Below are 13,777 nucleotides of genomic sequence, written 5' to 3'. Positions count from 1 at the left end.
AACTGGACCTCAAAAAAGTGTTTAAAAATTGCATTTCTCTGGAGACCTACTGTGAGACTCAAGTGAAATAATGGATAACCATTATTGGTTATCTGCAACCCTTAAACTATTATATAAAAGCCATTAATGCTCATCATCTTCACAATTATCTGATATTATTGTCAGATTAATGTTATTCAGTCTCTGGTCTGGTGATAACATCATTCTCTGAGCCTTCCAGTGCACTCCTGCTGACCTCAAGCAATGTTTATAAAGCAATACAGAGATATGCTGGCAAATACTTAACAGTTGGGAGAGGGGTCAGGAAGGGAAATGTTTCAACACACACCTTTAAAATATTTAATCTCATTATTAACACTTTCTTGAGTCTAAACAATCAACAAGACAAAAAAATCAAGCTTTGATTTGTAGATTGTAATTTCTGAGGCATAAATGCTCACATTGAGAATTAAACAATTTGAACCCAAGTCAGTTAGAACTGGCTCCAGCACACCTCTGCCTCTCTCTCTTCTTGCAGATGTGAGGGATTATGAATATGAAATATTGGATATACCCTCAGAGATGTGGATGTGCTAGTCAGTTTTGCTAAACAGCTTTTTCCCTTTTTCTTTTTAAATTATTTCTTGGGATTGTTCCATGGGTCAGGAAAAGGAGGGATATAGTCAGAAATGAAAGTGAGGATTCAGAGAGCCTTCAGACCTGGTAGAAGGTCTGAAGAAAAGAAAGGAAGGGAGGAAGGAAGTAAAGAAAGAAAGAAAGAAAGAAGGAAGGAAGGAAGGAAGGAAGGAAGGAAGGAAGGAAGGAAGGAAGGAAGGAAGGAAAGAGAAAAAAGGAAAGAAAAAAGAAAAGACTTTAGAGCTCTCTCTGATCAGTGCAGGCATCAATCATGACTTTAGAAGACATATGATAATGAAACATGCCTCCTATTTCTTGGCAGCGAGGTGAAGGTACAGAATGAGAAACAGATTTTTCAGGCATGGGCAATGTGTTGACTGATTTTTCTTGACTACTTATTTGTTACAAGGAAGGACTTTAGTTGCTTGGGAAGTCAGTTGGTGGGTAGTGATAGAAATGTAGAAAAAAGAAAGAAAAGAGCATCAGTAAAACATTTTTAAATATACAGAAAAAATTCAGAAGGGGACAAAAACATGATAATTAATATTGCTATTTCCTTGTTAGATTTAATATACACTTTAACTCTGTAAACAAGTTCTTGTGTTCACATACAATCCTCTTTTTTGTTCTTTTTATGTACGAAAACATATTTCTTGGTTATTGATAATAAATAGTTCATGGTAACAGAGTTTATTTTTTAGGGTTTTTTAAGGCAAATGGGGTTAAGTGGCTTGCCCAAGGCCACACAGCTAGGTAATTATTAAGTGGCTGAGGCCAGATTTGAACTCAGGTACTCCTGACTCCAGGGCCGCTGCTCTATACACTGCACCACCTAGATGCCCCATGATAATAGATTTTTAATGAAACAAATGTGATGTAAAACCAAAAGGTATCTATCATGAGTAAGACTCTTTTTTATATTTAGTGCCTACTGAGAGAGCTGACTTCAACTTGCATATACAAATGTTTGAGAAAGTGTTTCAAAAGACCTACCTGTGTCTAGTAGTACAGGGAGGAGCCAGGAAAGATAAGGTGTCCTCTCATGTGATTTACAGTGAGCCCCGGTGAAAGGTTTATTGAATTTTTAAATATTCCTTAGCCTACCTTAGGCTAGGGTACCAATGACATTTCCTGGATGTTTTGAAGATATCTGGGGCAACTTTTCTAGGCTTGGGATCAACAAACCTATGTTCAAATCCTGGCCATGATACTATACTAGAGGTATGACTTACTACTGTAATTACTACTGAAATTACCTACTGGTAATTTTATCTCTTTGAGCCTTAGTTTCCTCATCTGTAAAATGAGGATAATAATATTTGCATTACCTATCTTGTAGTATCATTGCAAAGAAAAAAAACTCCAATTAAAAGACCAGATTCAGGGATCATGATACCTAGAAAATAAAAATTCCCTCTTCTTCAAACAGCAAGTTGTAATTCAACAAATTACCACTTAGGACTCTTTTAGTTAATGGGAAAGGCTCTACCATGATGATCTATTACATTCATCCACAAGGAATTCCAGATTCTTAGAGTTGGAAGGGAAACTACTTTAAGACTCAAAGAACAGTTCACCCTTATCCTACCTTCTTCCTACACTGATCTGCCCTAACCCACTTGAACAGTTCCTCCTGCTCCCACCTACTTTCCTACATAGGAAACTGGCTTTGTGATGAAGTGGACAGGAGCCTGGAAATATTACCTCAGCCAGACACAGAGAGTGAATCTAAAGGAGGCTAATTGATAGATCGATATTAACCTCAGGGAATCCTGCCCAAATAAAAGATGTGTACTTGGTCCAATAATGATCTCTTTCTTCCCTCTCCCTATATCTCATTCAGATCCAAGGGTACCTACTGCATCTAGGGTCAATTCCAGTCATTTGGATCCGTGTCTTGTCACTGGACCCAGATGACTCTGGAGGAGAGAGTGAGGCAGAGACTTTGTACAGCCCTGCCTCAGTTAAATCCACTTTATTTACAAGTCATGACATCACCTTCCTGATGTTATAAGTTCTCTTCTAGAATGAAGGACAACAATCTGTGAGTAGTAGAAGCTGCCCCATGGGGACCCAAATGATCAGCTCCAGTTGAACAATACTCTTTCCTTTCTTCCCTCCTTCCTTCCTTTCTTCCTTCTTTTCTTCTTTTCCTTCTTCCTTCTTCTATACACATGGAAAATCATGCATTTACAAGTGAACACTCTGTCCAAAGTAAAGTGGGTTTCTTGAAATAGAACTCTGGAAAACCAGACTTTGATAAGATCTATTGGGATTTAATTGGAGCCACTTGAGCATTCCTTAAACCCACATCACTCTGGCTCTCAATGATTGGTCAATAATATGTCCCAACCCAAATCTTGGTTGATCATTGGATTTCAGTGGATCAGAGTGAGAGTAAATAGCAATTGTTTCTACTCTGGCCAGAAACTCTAAGGGTCTTTTTCTCCCAGATTGATTTTTTTTTTTTTGAGTAGGTAAAAGAGGCCATCTTTTGCCTCATTCCTTATCTAGCCTTGATCACTAAGTGAGTTTTACCTCAGACAAATTGAGACCTGAAAAAGATCTAAGCTCACAAAGGCCAAGGTCTCTCACTACATCAAGGGCCATCTCCAGTCATTCTGATCTATGTCTTGCCATTGGACCCAGAAACTGTGGAGGAAAGGGTGAGTAGTGAATTTGCACAGCCCTGTCTCACTTAAATCCAGTTCATTTGCAAGTCAAGACATCACTTTCTTGATGTCATTGATCTTATAGAGACAGCAATCCTGATGCTAAAATATAGTCAGTTCAGTTCAATTCAACAAACATCTATCAAACACTCTATCCTAGGCACCAGGTGACAAAGCTACAAAAATGAAATAATTCTCTATCCCACCAAAAGGACCTAATATCACACTATTACTAGCACTCTTCACTGTTGTACATGCCCATGACCTCAGGCAGCTCATAGCACTGCCTACCCACAAGTCTATACAGACCCTCAGGAAAAGATTCCTCTTAGCCTGGCTCTGTCTTTTCTGCAAACAGTGTAATGGACCAGCTTAGATACCAGATCAGAAGTCCAGTTTCTGAATTCTTTCCTCCTTTGTCTACAGACTGCCTCAGCAGGAAAAGAGACTTTTATTGTCACCAAGGCGATTGGCTACCTCTTCTTGCCCACTTCACAACTGAATAGTTCTGTTTTCCTTAACAGGTCACCAGCCTGCTTTGGTCCCTCCCCATTGCCACTTACTGTCACTTTTATTTGTATGGAAACACTGGTTCAGGGTTTGAAGCAACCTTAGGACACAAAGCTTTTGATTAACCAAGCAATGATGGCTATTCTGTGGTGAGAGCTCAGGTCCAGGGAAAGAAGTAAAGAATCTCTAGCTTTTAGGGAGGTACTTAAATTTGTGATGCATATAAATGAGACAACCTTTATTTCACCTCATAGAAAATTCAGAATACTCAAAGGACTCACAGGAGTCCATGAACAGACATAGAAAATACATCAAGCATTCAAATAGTCCATGATCACTCCACCCACCCCAGGAAAGAAGTCATATTTGGGGGCTGCTGAACAAGCACCATATAGCTCCCATTTGACTCAGAGTCATTCACTACAATAGTAAGAATTGATAAGATCTGTTTTTCTGGTCCCTCCTGAATTGTTTGGCTTAATCCCTCACCTGCAGTGGCTGCATGGGCTATTCTCTTCTTTCTTTAGGAAGGTACATTATTTAGGAAATCTCTTTTAAAAAGACCAAGTCTTCAAATGTTTGAACACTGGAATTCATTCCTTGAAATAAACCACAAGATAACCCTCAAAGCTGGTACTATTTAGGAACTCCCTTTTCTTTAGCTACAAGACAAGATTTTGGGATCATACTGCCTAGATCAAAGTCTTCCTTTCTTTACACAAAAAGTTGGAATATTGTTGGGCAAAGAAGCCAAGCCCAGGTCTGTTTTTGTCACAAATTTTTGTAGGAACAGAATATAGGGTCCTAGATGCTGCCATCTTAAATTAGGAAGTGAGGTCAATATGGGGTCTCCAGTCTGTGACGTAGGCTCAGAAAGCTGTCTAACCAAGCTATTGAACTCCCATATACTCACTATGCTCCAAGGCATATAATTACCAGTTACTGAGGGGATGAGACTTTGTAAATACCGGGTGCCCCTTCCTCTGACTTTCAAGCAATTCATGCAGTTCTGTCTTCTGAGTAGAGAAAATATAAGAGGACCAACAGCAATCTATCTTTTTTCCTTTATATTCCCAAAGGGGAAAAGAATGCTGTTCTCCTAATTCCCATGTTTGGGATAGCTTTAATCATTGGAAATCAATCACAGGAAATTGTGAAAAGACATTGGTCTCTTCATGTTGTATACATCTATATTTATCCTGTATTTATTCTTGTACAGAAATGTTTATGTTATTATTATTATGTATTATTTCCTCCATTTGTCTATGAGCTGACTTAGAACAGGGGCTGAGTTTTACCTTAATTTTTATCTATATTGCTCAGTACAGTGGCTGAGTAGGTATTTAATTAAATGCTTGTTGATTGACTGTTTAGGGGAAAAGGCAAGCTCATATAGGGAAGGGGGGGAATCCCAACCAACAAAAATAAGAGATAAAAGTAAAGTTCTGCTTTTAGATTTAAAAAATCAATTTCTTGGGACAGACTTGGATTAACAACTATTTTTATGGAAAAAAATATGGGAAATTTAATGAACTTCAATCTATGTGAACTCTAAGGACACATGGCTTCCAAAAAAATTAATTCAATGAATTACCATTAGAGGGCAGTGTGGTCTAAAAGGAAAAAAAAAAAAAACCCTAAAACATTGGCCTGAATTCCAATTCTGATCTTGCCCTTGACTAGATTTATAACCTTGGTACAGCTCATATCACCTCTCCTAGTCCTATTTCCCCATCTATAAAATGTCATTAAAAATACCTAGACTACTAATTTCACTAGACTTAATGAGTGAAGTTTGCAAGAGATAATGGTTGTAGGAACAGTTCAAAGAAATAAAACTCCTGAACAAAAGCAAAATACTATTTTTATTTTTTTAATTTTTTGAATGTTTTATTTAATTTTTTCAATTATGTACAAAAATAGTTTTCAACATTCATCTTTTTTAAGTATATGAGTTCCACATTTTTCTACCTCTATCTCTTCCCTCCCCCTCAGAGAATAATCTGATATACTATTATTATTTTACTACCTTTATTTGTTATATTTACTCTATTATTATTATTATTATCAAAACCAATACTGAACCGGAAGGGAGAGAATGGAACTTAATGAAGCACCTGGTGCCAAGATTAATAATTGGCATTATTACAATAAGTCAACAATCATCTATTAAATATCTATTATGTTCTACTGTACTTAGAACTTGGGATACAAGAAAAGGCAAAAGACAGTCCCTATTCTAAAGGAATTTACAGTTTAATGGGGAAACAATGGAGTTGATAGAAAGCCACTGGAATTTATTGAATAGAGAACTGAAAATGTCAAACTCAGTACTTTGACAGTTGAGGGGAGAATTGACTATAGTGGGAAGAGACTTAAGAAAGAACTTTACACTTTCAGAAAGAACCAGAATAAAAATTAGTCAGAATGGGACAAGGAAGAGTAGGCAATAAACAAGATGTTACTTTTTAAAATTTTATTTTGCTAAAATTGTCGGTGATTCCAGAGGGATTATGCCCTGTGTAGCCTTCACTTCCTTGGGGACTAATCACATTTCAGGTCTTTGGTTTTCTGACCTATGATCAGTTCTTTCCAGCCTTGGCAGCTCAGGCTGCTCCCTTTGTACAGGGAACAACCCAGTACAAAGGGGTGGCTCCCATCCCCACTAGCCTGAGCCAATCCAGTCATCCTCAAAGCTGAAACTTAAATTCAATTTTGATGAAGTATAAACAGATTGCAATAATAGCTATCATTTCTAGGTCTTTAAATTTTGCAAAGGTTTTGTAAATATCTATGACCCCACAAGTGTGGGGTCAGATTTGATCCCAAGTCCTCCTGACCCAAGTTCTGCACCTTTCCACCTGCATCACACAGGCAAATACTCAGGGTAAGGTTATTCCCCAGCCCTCATCAAGGAGGTCACCTTAAGGTAAGTATTTCAGTGAGTACCTTCTTTCCTTCCATTAGAAGATGCTGTCAAAGTCCTTTGCCTAATCAATAGCCAGGGCTGTATAAAATGGATGTTCCCCACACCCAGGTTAGGCTACACATTTCCTATCCTTGAACAAAATTAAACTGATAACTCTCTTCCCTTTGACTTCACAAAGTTCCTTGATTGCCCTATGAACCCTCTACAAAATGAAGATATGTTGCTTTTAAAAGTAAATAATTTGGAGTTTATGGCACATGTATGATCATTTAAATTTTTGTTTATTTAGAATATGTGGTATTTTTATGATTATATAATTACTAAATTTAGAATAAAAACAAAATTACCATCTTCCTCCCCAATATTAATTTGCTTTAACTACATTATTTCATCTGAGTTCTACAGTAGGCCTTTAGGCAGGTAGTAATTCCATCTTGTGGGTCACAGGATCATAGATTTAGAATCCCCAAAGACAGGTTATCTAATCCAATCCACTAATTTTGCATCCTGTGGAAAAGTAAAGAGGGCTTAGGACTTAGAACCAGAAAGATCTGGGTTTAAATCCTCCCTCAGACCCTTATTAGCTGTGGGATTTGGAGCAAGTCACTTTAATCTTAATATGCTGTACAAAAATATTTATAGCAGCTCTTTTTGTGGTAGTAAAGAATTGGAAATTGAGGGGATATCCATCAATTGAGGAATGATTGACCGTGTTATGGTATGTGAATGTAATATAATAATTCTCTATTAGAATCATGAACAAGAGGACTTCAGAGAAACTGGAAAGACTTACATAAACTGATGCTGAGGTATGGGAGCAGAACTAGAAAATATTATCAGCAAACATTGTGTGATGATCAACTATGATAGACTTAGCTCTTTTCAGCACTACAGCGATCAAAGAAAATTTCTTAAAGATTTGTCATGGAAAAAGCTGACCACACCCAAAGAAGGAAATATGGAGTTTGAATGCAGATCAAAGCATACTATTTTCCCTTTTTTAATTTTTTCTTTTTCATTGTTTTTCCTTTTTGTTCTGATTCTTTTTTCACAACATGACTAATATGGAAATACATTTAACATGATGTACATATATAACCTATAACACTTGGTGAGGGAAGAGAGAAGAAAGGGAGGGAGAAAAATGTGAAACTCAAAATCTTACAAAAAATGAATGTTGAAAACTATCTTTACACTTAATTAGAAAAAATATCAAAAATTAACTTTAATGTGTCTCAATTTCCCAATATGTAAAATAAAGAGGTTGGATTCTAGTTTCTAAGGTCCCTTCTAAGCTCTAAATTGAGAGATGTGACTTACACAAAATCATATAGTTTTTAAAGGGAGGGATGATATAGGGGAAGGAGAGATAACTCAAAACCAGGGCCTTTCACTCCTGGTATGTCTTTGTCACAATATACAAAGATAGGACACAGAACCTAGAGACAGAATGTCATGTTGGGTGGAAGAATACATTTTAGTTTGTGGAGCATAGGAAAGGGAAATGCTATAAGAATGGATCTAAAAAGGGAGGTTAGGACCAACTATAAAGGAGTTTGTAAAATTGTTTCTTAGCAAGTTTCAGTCTATATTCAAACAATATCAGTTCTTTGTCCAGAGGTGGATAGAAAGTCTCATCATGAGTCCTTTGGGATTGTCTTGGATCATTGCATTGCTGAGAATAGCTAAGTCATTCACAGTTGTTCATTGTATAATATTGCCATTACTACGTTCAATGTTCTGGTTCTGTTCACTTCACTATGTATCAGTTCATATAGAGAGCTTTAAAAAGCAAACAGAGGCAGGGTGGCTAGGTGATGCAATGGATAGAGCACCGGCCTTGGAGTCAGGAGTACCTGGATTCAAATCCAACCTCAGACACTTAATAATTACCTAGCTGTGTGGCCTTGAGCAAGCCACTTAACCCCATTGCCTTGAAAAATCTAAAAAAAAAAAAAAAAACCAAACAAAGATGTTCTTATTTCATCCTAGAGATAATAGAGACCCTGTCATTTACTGCTATCCAAGTTCTCTGGATGCAAAGGGGCAGCTCTGCCCTGGATTGTCTTATTGAACTAAGGAAAAATCTTAGGTCTGGCTCTGGAGGGTGGTCAGAAAAGGTGCAGAAATGCCCATCCATATTCCTTTCCCTCCCTCTTGTCTTCCTTGTGTAACAGGACATGAAGATTTTCAGTACCAGCAGTGCCGAGACTGCCAGCAGCAGGAGCCTCTACTTCTCTCTACCTTCTCTGTCTCATCCTTTCTTCCTTCTCAGTCTTTCTAGAAATATCCTGATGTTTCTTAGAGTTTCAGGCTAATGTGTAAAGTCAAGTGCTAATCACTTGGAAAGGTGATTGGTTCCTAAAGGTTTATTACTTGGAATCCATGAATTTGTTCTTTTAATATCATTTCAGTATAATTGTCTTATTTTTGTACTTCTGTTTATTTTATTTTCTGCATTTCAAAAATTATTCTGAGAAGGGTTTCATTAGATTGCCAAATGGGACCAAGACATGAAAAAGGTTAAGACTCCTACAGACCCTGAGCTGTTTCCCTGATGAAGGCTAAAGAAGTCAGCTTCAGGGTCATGCTTAAAGTCTAGTGTGGCTGGAAATGAAGGGAATCCACCAAGAGAGAAGGGAAGCATTCATAAGTGTACTTTATATGTTCTTTATTTTCTATAACAACACATGCCCAGAACCACTGCTGGGCCAAAAGGGCTCAGGCTCTCTACCCCTCCCTCTTAGGGGCCCCTTTCAGCTCTGGACGCATTCTCAGACTAGGTTTGGTGTTGGGACAGCCTGACCTCTAAATAGATGACTATTGTTCTTTTCTTTAATTCTCTGACCCTTAAGACCCCAATCCAGGAATCCCAGGGGAAAAAATCACTTAAAGATGAAGTTTGGTTCATATCTAAGTCTCCCCAAAAGGGAGGAATAGAAAGGTACTCTGTACAATGAAAGTCAAATCTACTACAACTATCAATTTCCTCTACAATAAAAATTAAACAAAAAAGACTTTAAAAGACCTAAATAGGTAAAAATACATAATTGTTGTCATACTCTTCCTGGAGTTTAGTACTGAAGGTAACTTCTGAACATGGAGCATTGTATGATACATGTAATGGGCATTTCACCTTCCCTGTGCCACTTCACTATCCAAACCCATTCCTCCAGGTCCATGCCTTCCAGTAAGCCAGGCCAGGTTGGATTCATTCATTTGCTGTAAGTCATCTTCTCCAATAGGCACTGAAATAATTCTGGAGAGCCTCTTATAGCAGTTCAGCCAACATCAACTGAAGATTCAGGAGCTTCCAATTTTCACACACAAACAAATTGCCTATAAAGGGTGGAAACATCCATTTCAGGATCGCCTTTGAGTCACCCAAACTCAGGAGAAGGACTTTGGGTAGACTAGATAGCCAGGACTTTGAGATCAAGTCTCAGGTTACCCTAAGACAATACAAGCTTTGGCCATCATGCTTGAGGTTGCAATGCTGCCATTATGGGGAAAGCATGGTTCCTTCTACTCAAGGGAAGCCCAGGAAGATAGATATTCATGGAGTTCTGAGAACTAGAGAATGGGCTCATTCTTTAGTGGACAATGTGTGGGACCAGTCCCGCTGACTTATTGTCCAATTCTCTTAGATTTAAGATACCTGTTGCTTCCAAAGACCAAGGGTCTATTTAGGAAATTGCTTCACCCGGATGAAATACCCAAGTCTTTCAGCTTTCAGTCTTATGTATTGAGTGGCAGAGCAACTTAGCACATGATCCATGAAGTGGTCCCCAGAGGTCTATGTAATAAGCTTGTTCTATGTCCCAAGACTTGTTTGCTTAGAGTGTATGCTGGTTAAATGAGGACAAAGCAGGAAATTGAGCCAGATACTGATGATCCCTAAGGAAATACTGAGTGGAAGCCCAAACTCAAGATTATTATTATTATTATTATTGAGAACTCCCCAAAACTGAACTTGTGAGCCCAGAGATTCAGTGTGGGAACAAGGGTTACAAATGTTAGATAGAATTAAACAGATGGATCCCCAGCATTCTGGCTCCAAGTACCTGGGAAGGGGGAGGGAGTTGTTAAGAAGGAAGGGATATGAACAGAACTTTCTAGAATAAGAATCACTCAAAGATTCAGGGTCTTCCATGTTCTTAAGATGGAAGCAATCCAAGACACACAAGGATTAGGCTCCCCATAAATCCAGGGCTCTCATCTGTGTCTTACAAGGAAATGCCAGGTCATCAGCTCATAAATCTCCACCCAAAGTACTGCTCCCCAGGTAGAACCAGGAACTTTGAAGGGACCCACCCCATAGCCAAGAACTAAGCTAATTCTACTACCAGAGGGCTCAGTAAAGAGATTGGGATTTCTGGGATGAAGGTGAACAGAACCAGGGCTATTTGACCCCAAGGCCATCTTGAGGGGCTGGTCTGCTTCTCCAAGTAGGGAACAGTACACAGGTCTAATTTTTCCAACCCCCACCCTACTAACTGCTATAGAAGAGCCTAGCCACTGAAAGATTAGAGAAAGCTTCACAGCCACTAGGAATTAAAACCTATTGATTTTCCCCATTAGCTCAAGAACTTCCATCAGAGAGATGCATTAGAAAAAAGGAAAGACCCAGAATCATCAATAATTAAAATCTAAACACGACAAGTCAGGGCAGGGGTGCTGGGGCAGAAGAGTCAAAACTCTGAGAGACCTAGGATACCCCCACTCCACCTACTCCTGGGAACACTGGGGATGACCCCCTTTGGCTTTTCCCTCCCCTGAGGGACTTGAACACATTGAATCCAAATAACCATTGCATATCATAGAATGAAGAAATCAACTTGCCATTTTACAGAGAAAGAAACTGAGGCTTAGAATGGGAAGGTTGTTTTTCCAAGATCAGACAAAGAATAAAATGGCAGAGAAAAGCTAGAACCATGGCAGAGTGGGGAAAAATTCAGTTGCTGAATTCAGCCTTCTCAATTCAATCAAATTTCTTATTCATCTACATGAAAGGCACTATGCCAGACTTGGAAAAACAGAAATGAAAGTTTGAGGGTCTCTGATCTTTCAACAGATTTTCTTTTAATTGAATTGAATTGAATTGAATTGAATTGAATTGAATTGAATTGAGGGCATTCCAGGCATAAGAGAAGGCATGTTCAAATGCTCCGTGACCTGAGGAAATCAATGTTCCCTGCTCCCCAAAAACCCTATAAGTCTCATTTTTCTCTTCCGTAAAATGGAAATGATTTTTATTCTATTTATGTTGCAGAAGTAGCTTGGATATAAGCAGAGAGAACTGTGAGATATTGTCATTATTGTTATTGCTATAATAATACACAAATAATAGTTCCCAGGTAACTGACTCTCTTATCTTCTTTTTTTTTTTTAACCTTCCTCTCTCTCCTGGTCTGTCAGACTCAGAGGCTGCCACTTCTGAAAGTTAAGGGGGTTAAATCAGTTGATTCTCCTCTTCTTGATATGATATTCTAAATTCTGTGACTACCCTGGTCAGGCACTGAACAGAGGTGTGTCAGGTCACATTCCTCTACCAAGGTGACCCCCCCCCCCAGAATTGAGCCAAGGCTTCTTGAGGTCTTAAAAGCCAGGCCCTCCCCTTTCCTTTCTTCTTCCTCCTTCTCCCCCCCCTCCACCCCATCTGTCAAAATCAGGTTTTGGCTCTTGTCCAAAGGGAAAGAGAATTAGCTGAGGGGAGGGACACTTTGACCTAAGCAAGAACTTCAAGCTCAAAGAATATAAAAAGACCTCCCAGGCACAGACAGCCTAAGAAACTGGGACCATTAACCTAGATCTCCAATTCCCTTACCTTTGTCCCCCAGATTGAAGCTGCTTCTTGGCTCCTTCTTCATTCTAATCCCCATTCCCAGCATGAACCTGACTTCCTCCTGCCTGGCTTGCCCTCTTCACACTGGGTCACCCTCTATCTAGTTCTGCCCCCCCCCAAGGCCCCAGGAAGTCTTCTCCAGTCAATTGGTGGAGATGGCAGTAGCAGCTTGGTGAGAAAAAAGGCTCCTCGTGAAATTTCTAAAAAGACCTCCCACTCCCCTCAAGATTATAAGTGTCCAAGGTTTGAAGAGAGAAAGTACAGACAGAAATAGCCCAGTAACCACAGCAGGAGGGGCCTGCAGGAGCCAGGTACCTTCAGCTTAACAACTGATGTTTCTCCCACACACTGAAAGTGGGTTCAAATGGGGAATGAGGTTGCCTTCCAGACCTTAGGCCAGTTCTTTGGGAATGAGTTTTATAGAAGCCCCTCCCCACCCCACCCCACCCCCCCAAGGCTCATAACCATCTGGTCTGGTCTTCATGGAGAAGAGCTGACAGGACAATAGTCTCCTAAAGATTCTCCTCACCAGAAAGAGCCACCCAAATACCCTCAAATTGTTGTGTCCCCCCCCTCACTCTCCCACAATGCCTTCCCCCACCCTAACTGGAGCAGTTTCTTTCTTCAGGGTCTTAGAGAAGTAAAAACCACCCCTTCGGAGCTGACCCTTGCCTCAGTGGAACCGGACTGCAGTGAACCTACTAGAGCCAGTCCTTCCCTGCATCCTTTCCTTCTATTACTCTCCCTTTGCTGGCTGGTCCTGGTTGGTTGAGGAGGAGGTGTCACCTGAAAGGTAGGAGGTCTGTCCTTGTTTCCTCCCTCCTCCTCCTCCCCAGAAGGATACCTCAGTGAGTGGGGGGAAAGGGACCTCCTCTTGGTTCCTACTTAGAACTCTTGAGTTTGGGAGATCTCTGACCACACCCTTATTCCTTTTTTTTTTCCTAAGGCATTCATTTTCCCTTCCCAGCCCTTCTGGCCTCTAGGGGAAAGTTGCCTCCTGGCCCTCCTGCTCAACCTCCTTCCCCTGATTCCTGTGGTGGGGGAGGAAGTACCTTTCCTAGAAGCTGGGAATGAATTCTGGGCCACTGACCTAAAGTTACATTATAATCAGCTCAGGTGGACAGTGCCAAATCATGTGTCACCTTGAAGAGGTCTCCTCCACACTGACCTTACAACTCCACTTGAATCCCACTCCAAGTCAGATCC

Source organism: Macrotis lagotis, chromosome 8 (assembly GCF_037893015.1).
Source record: "Macrotis lagotis isolate mMagLag1 chromosome 8, bilby.v1.9.chrom.fasta, whole genome shotgun sequence".
Taxonomy (NCBI): domain Eukaryota; kingdom Metazoa; phylum Chordata; class Mammalia; order Peramelemorphia; family Peramelidae; genus Macrotis; species Macrotis lagotis.
Note: the sequence above shows the minus strand (reverse complement) of the source record.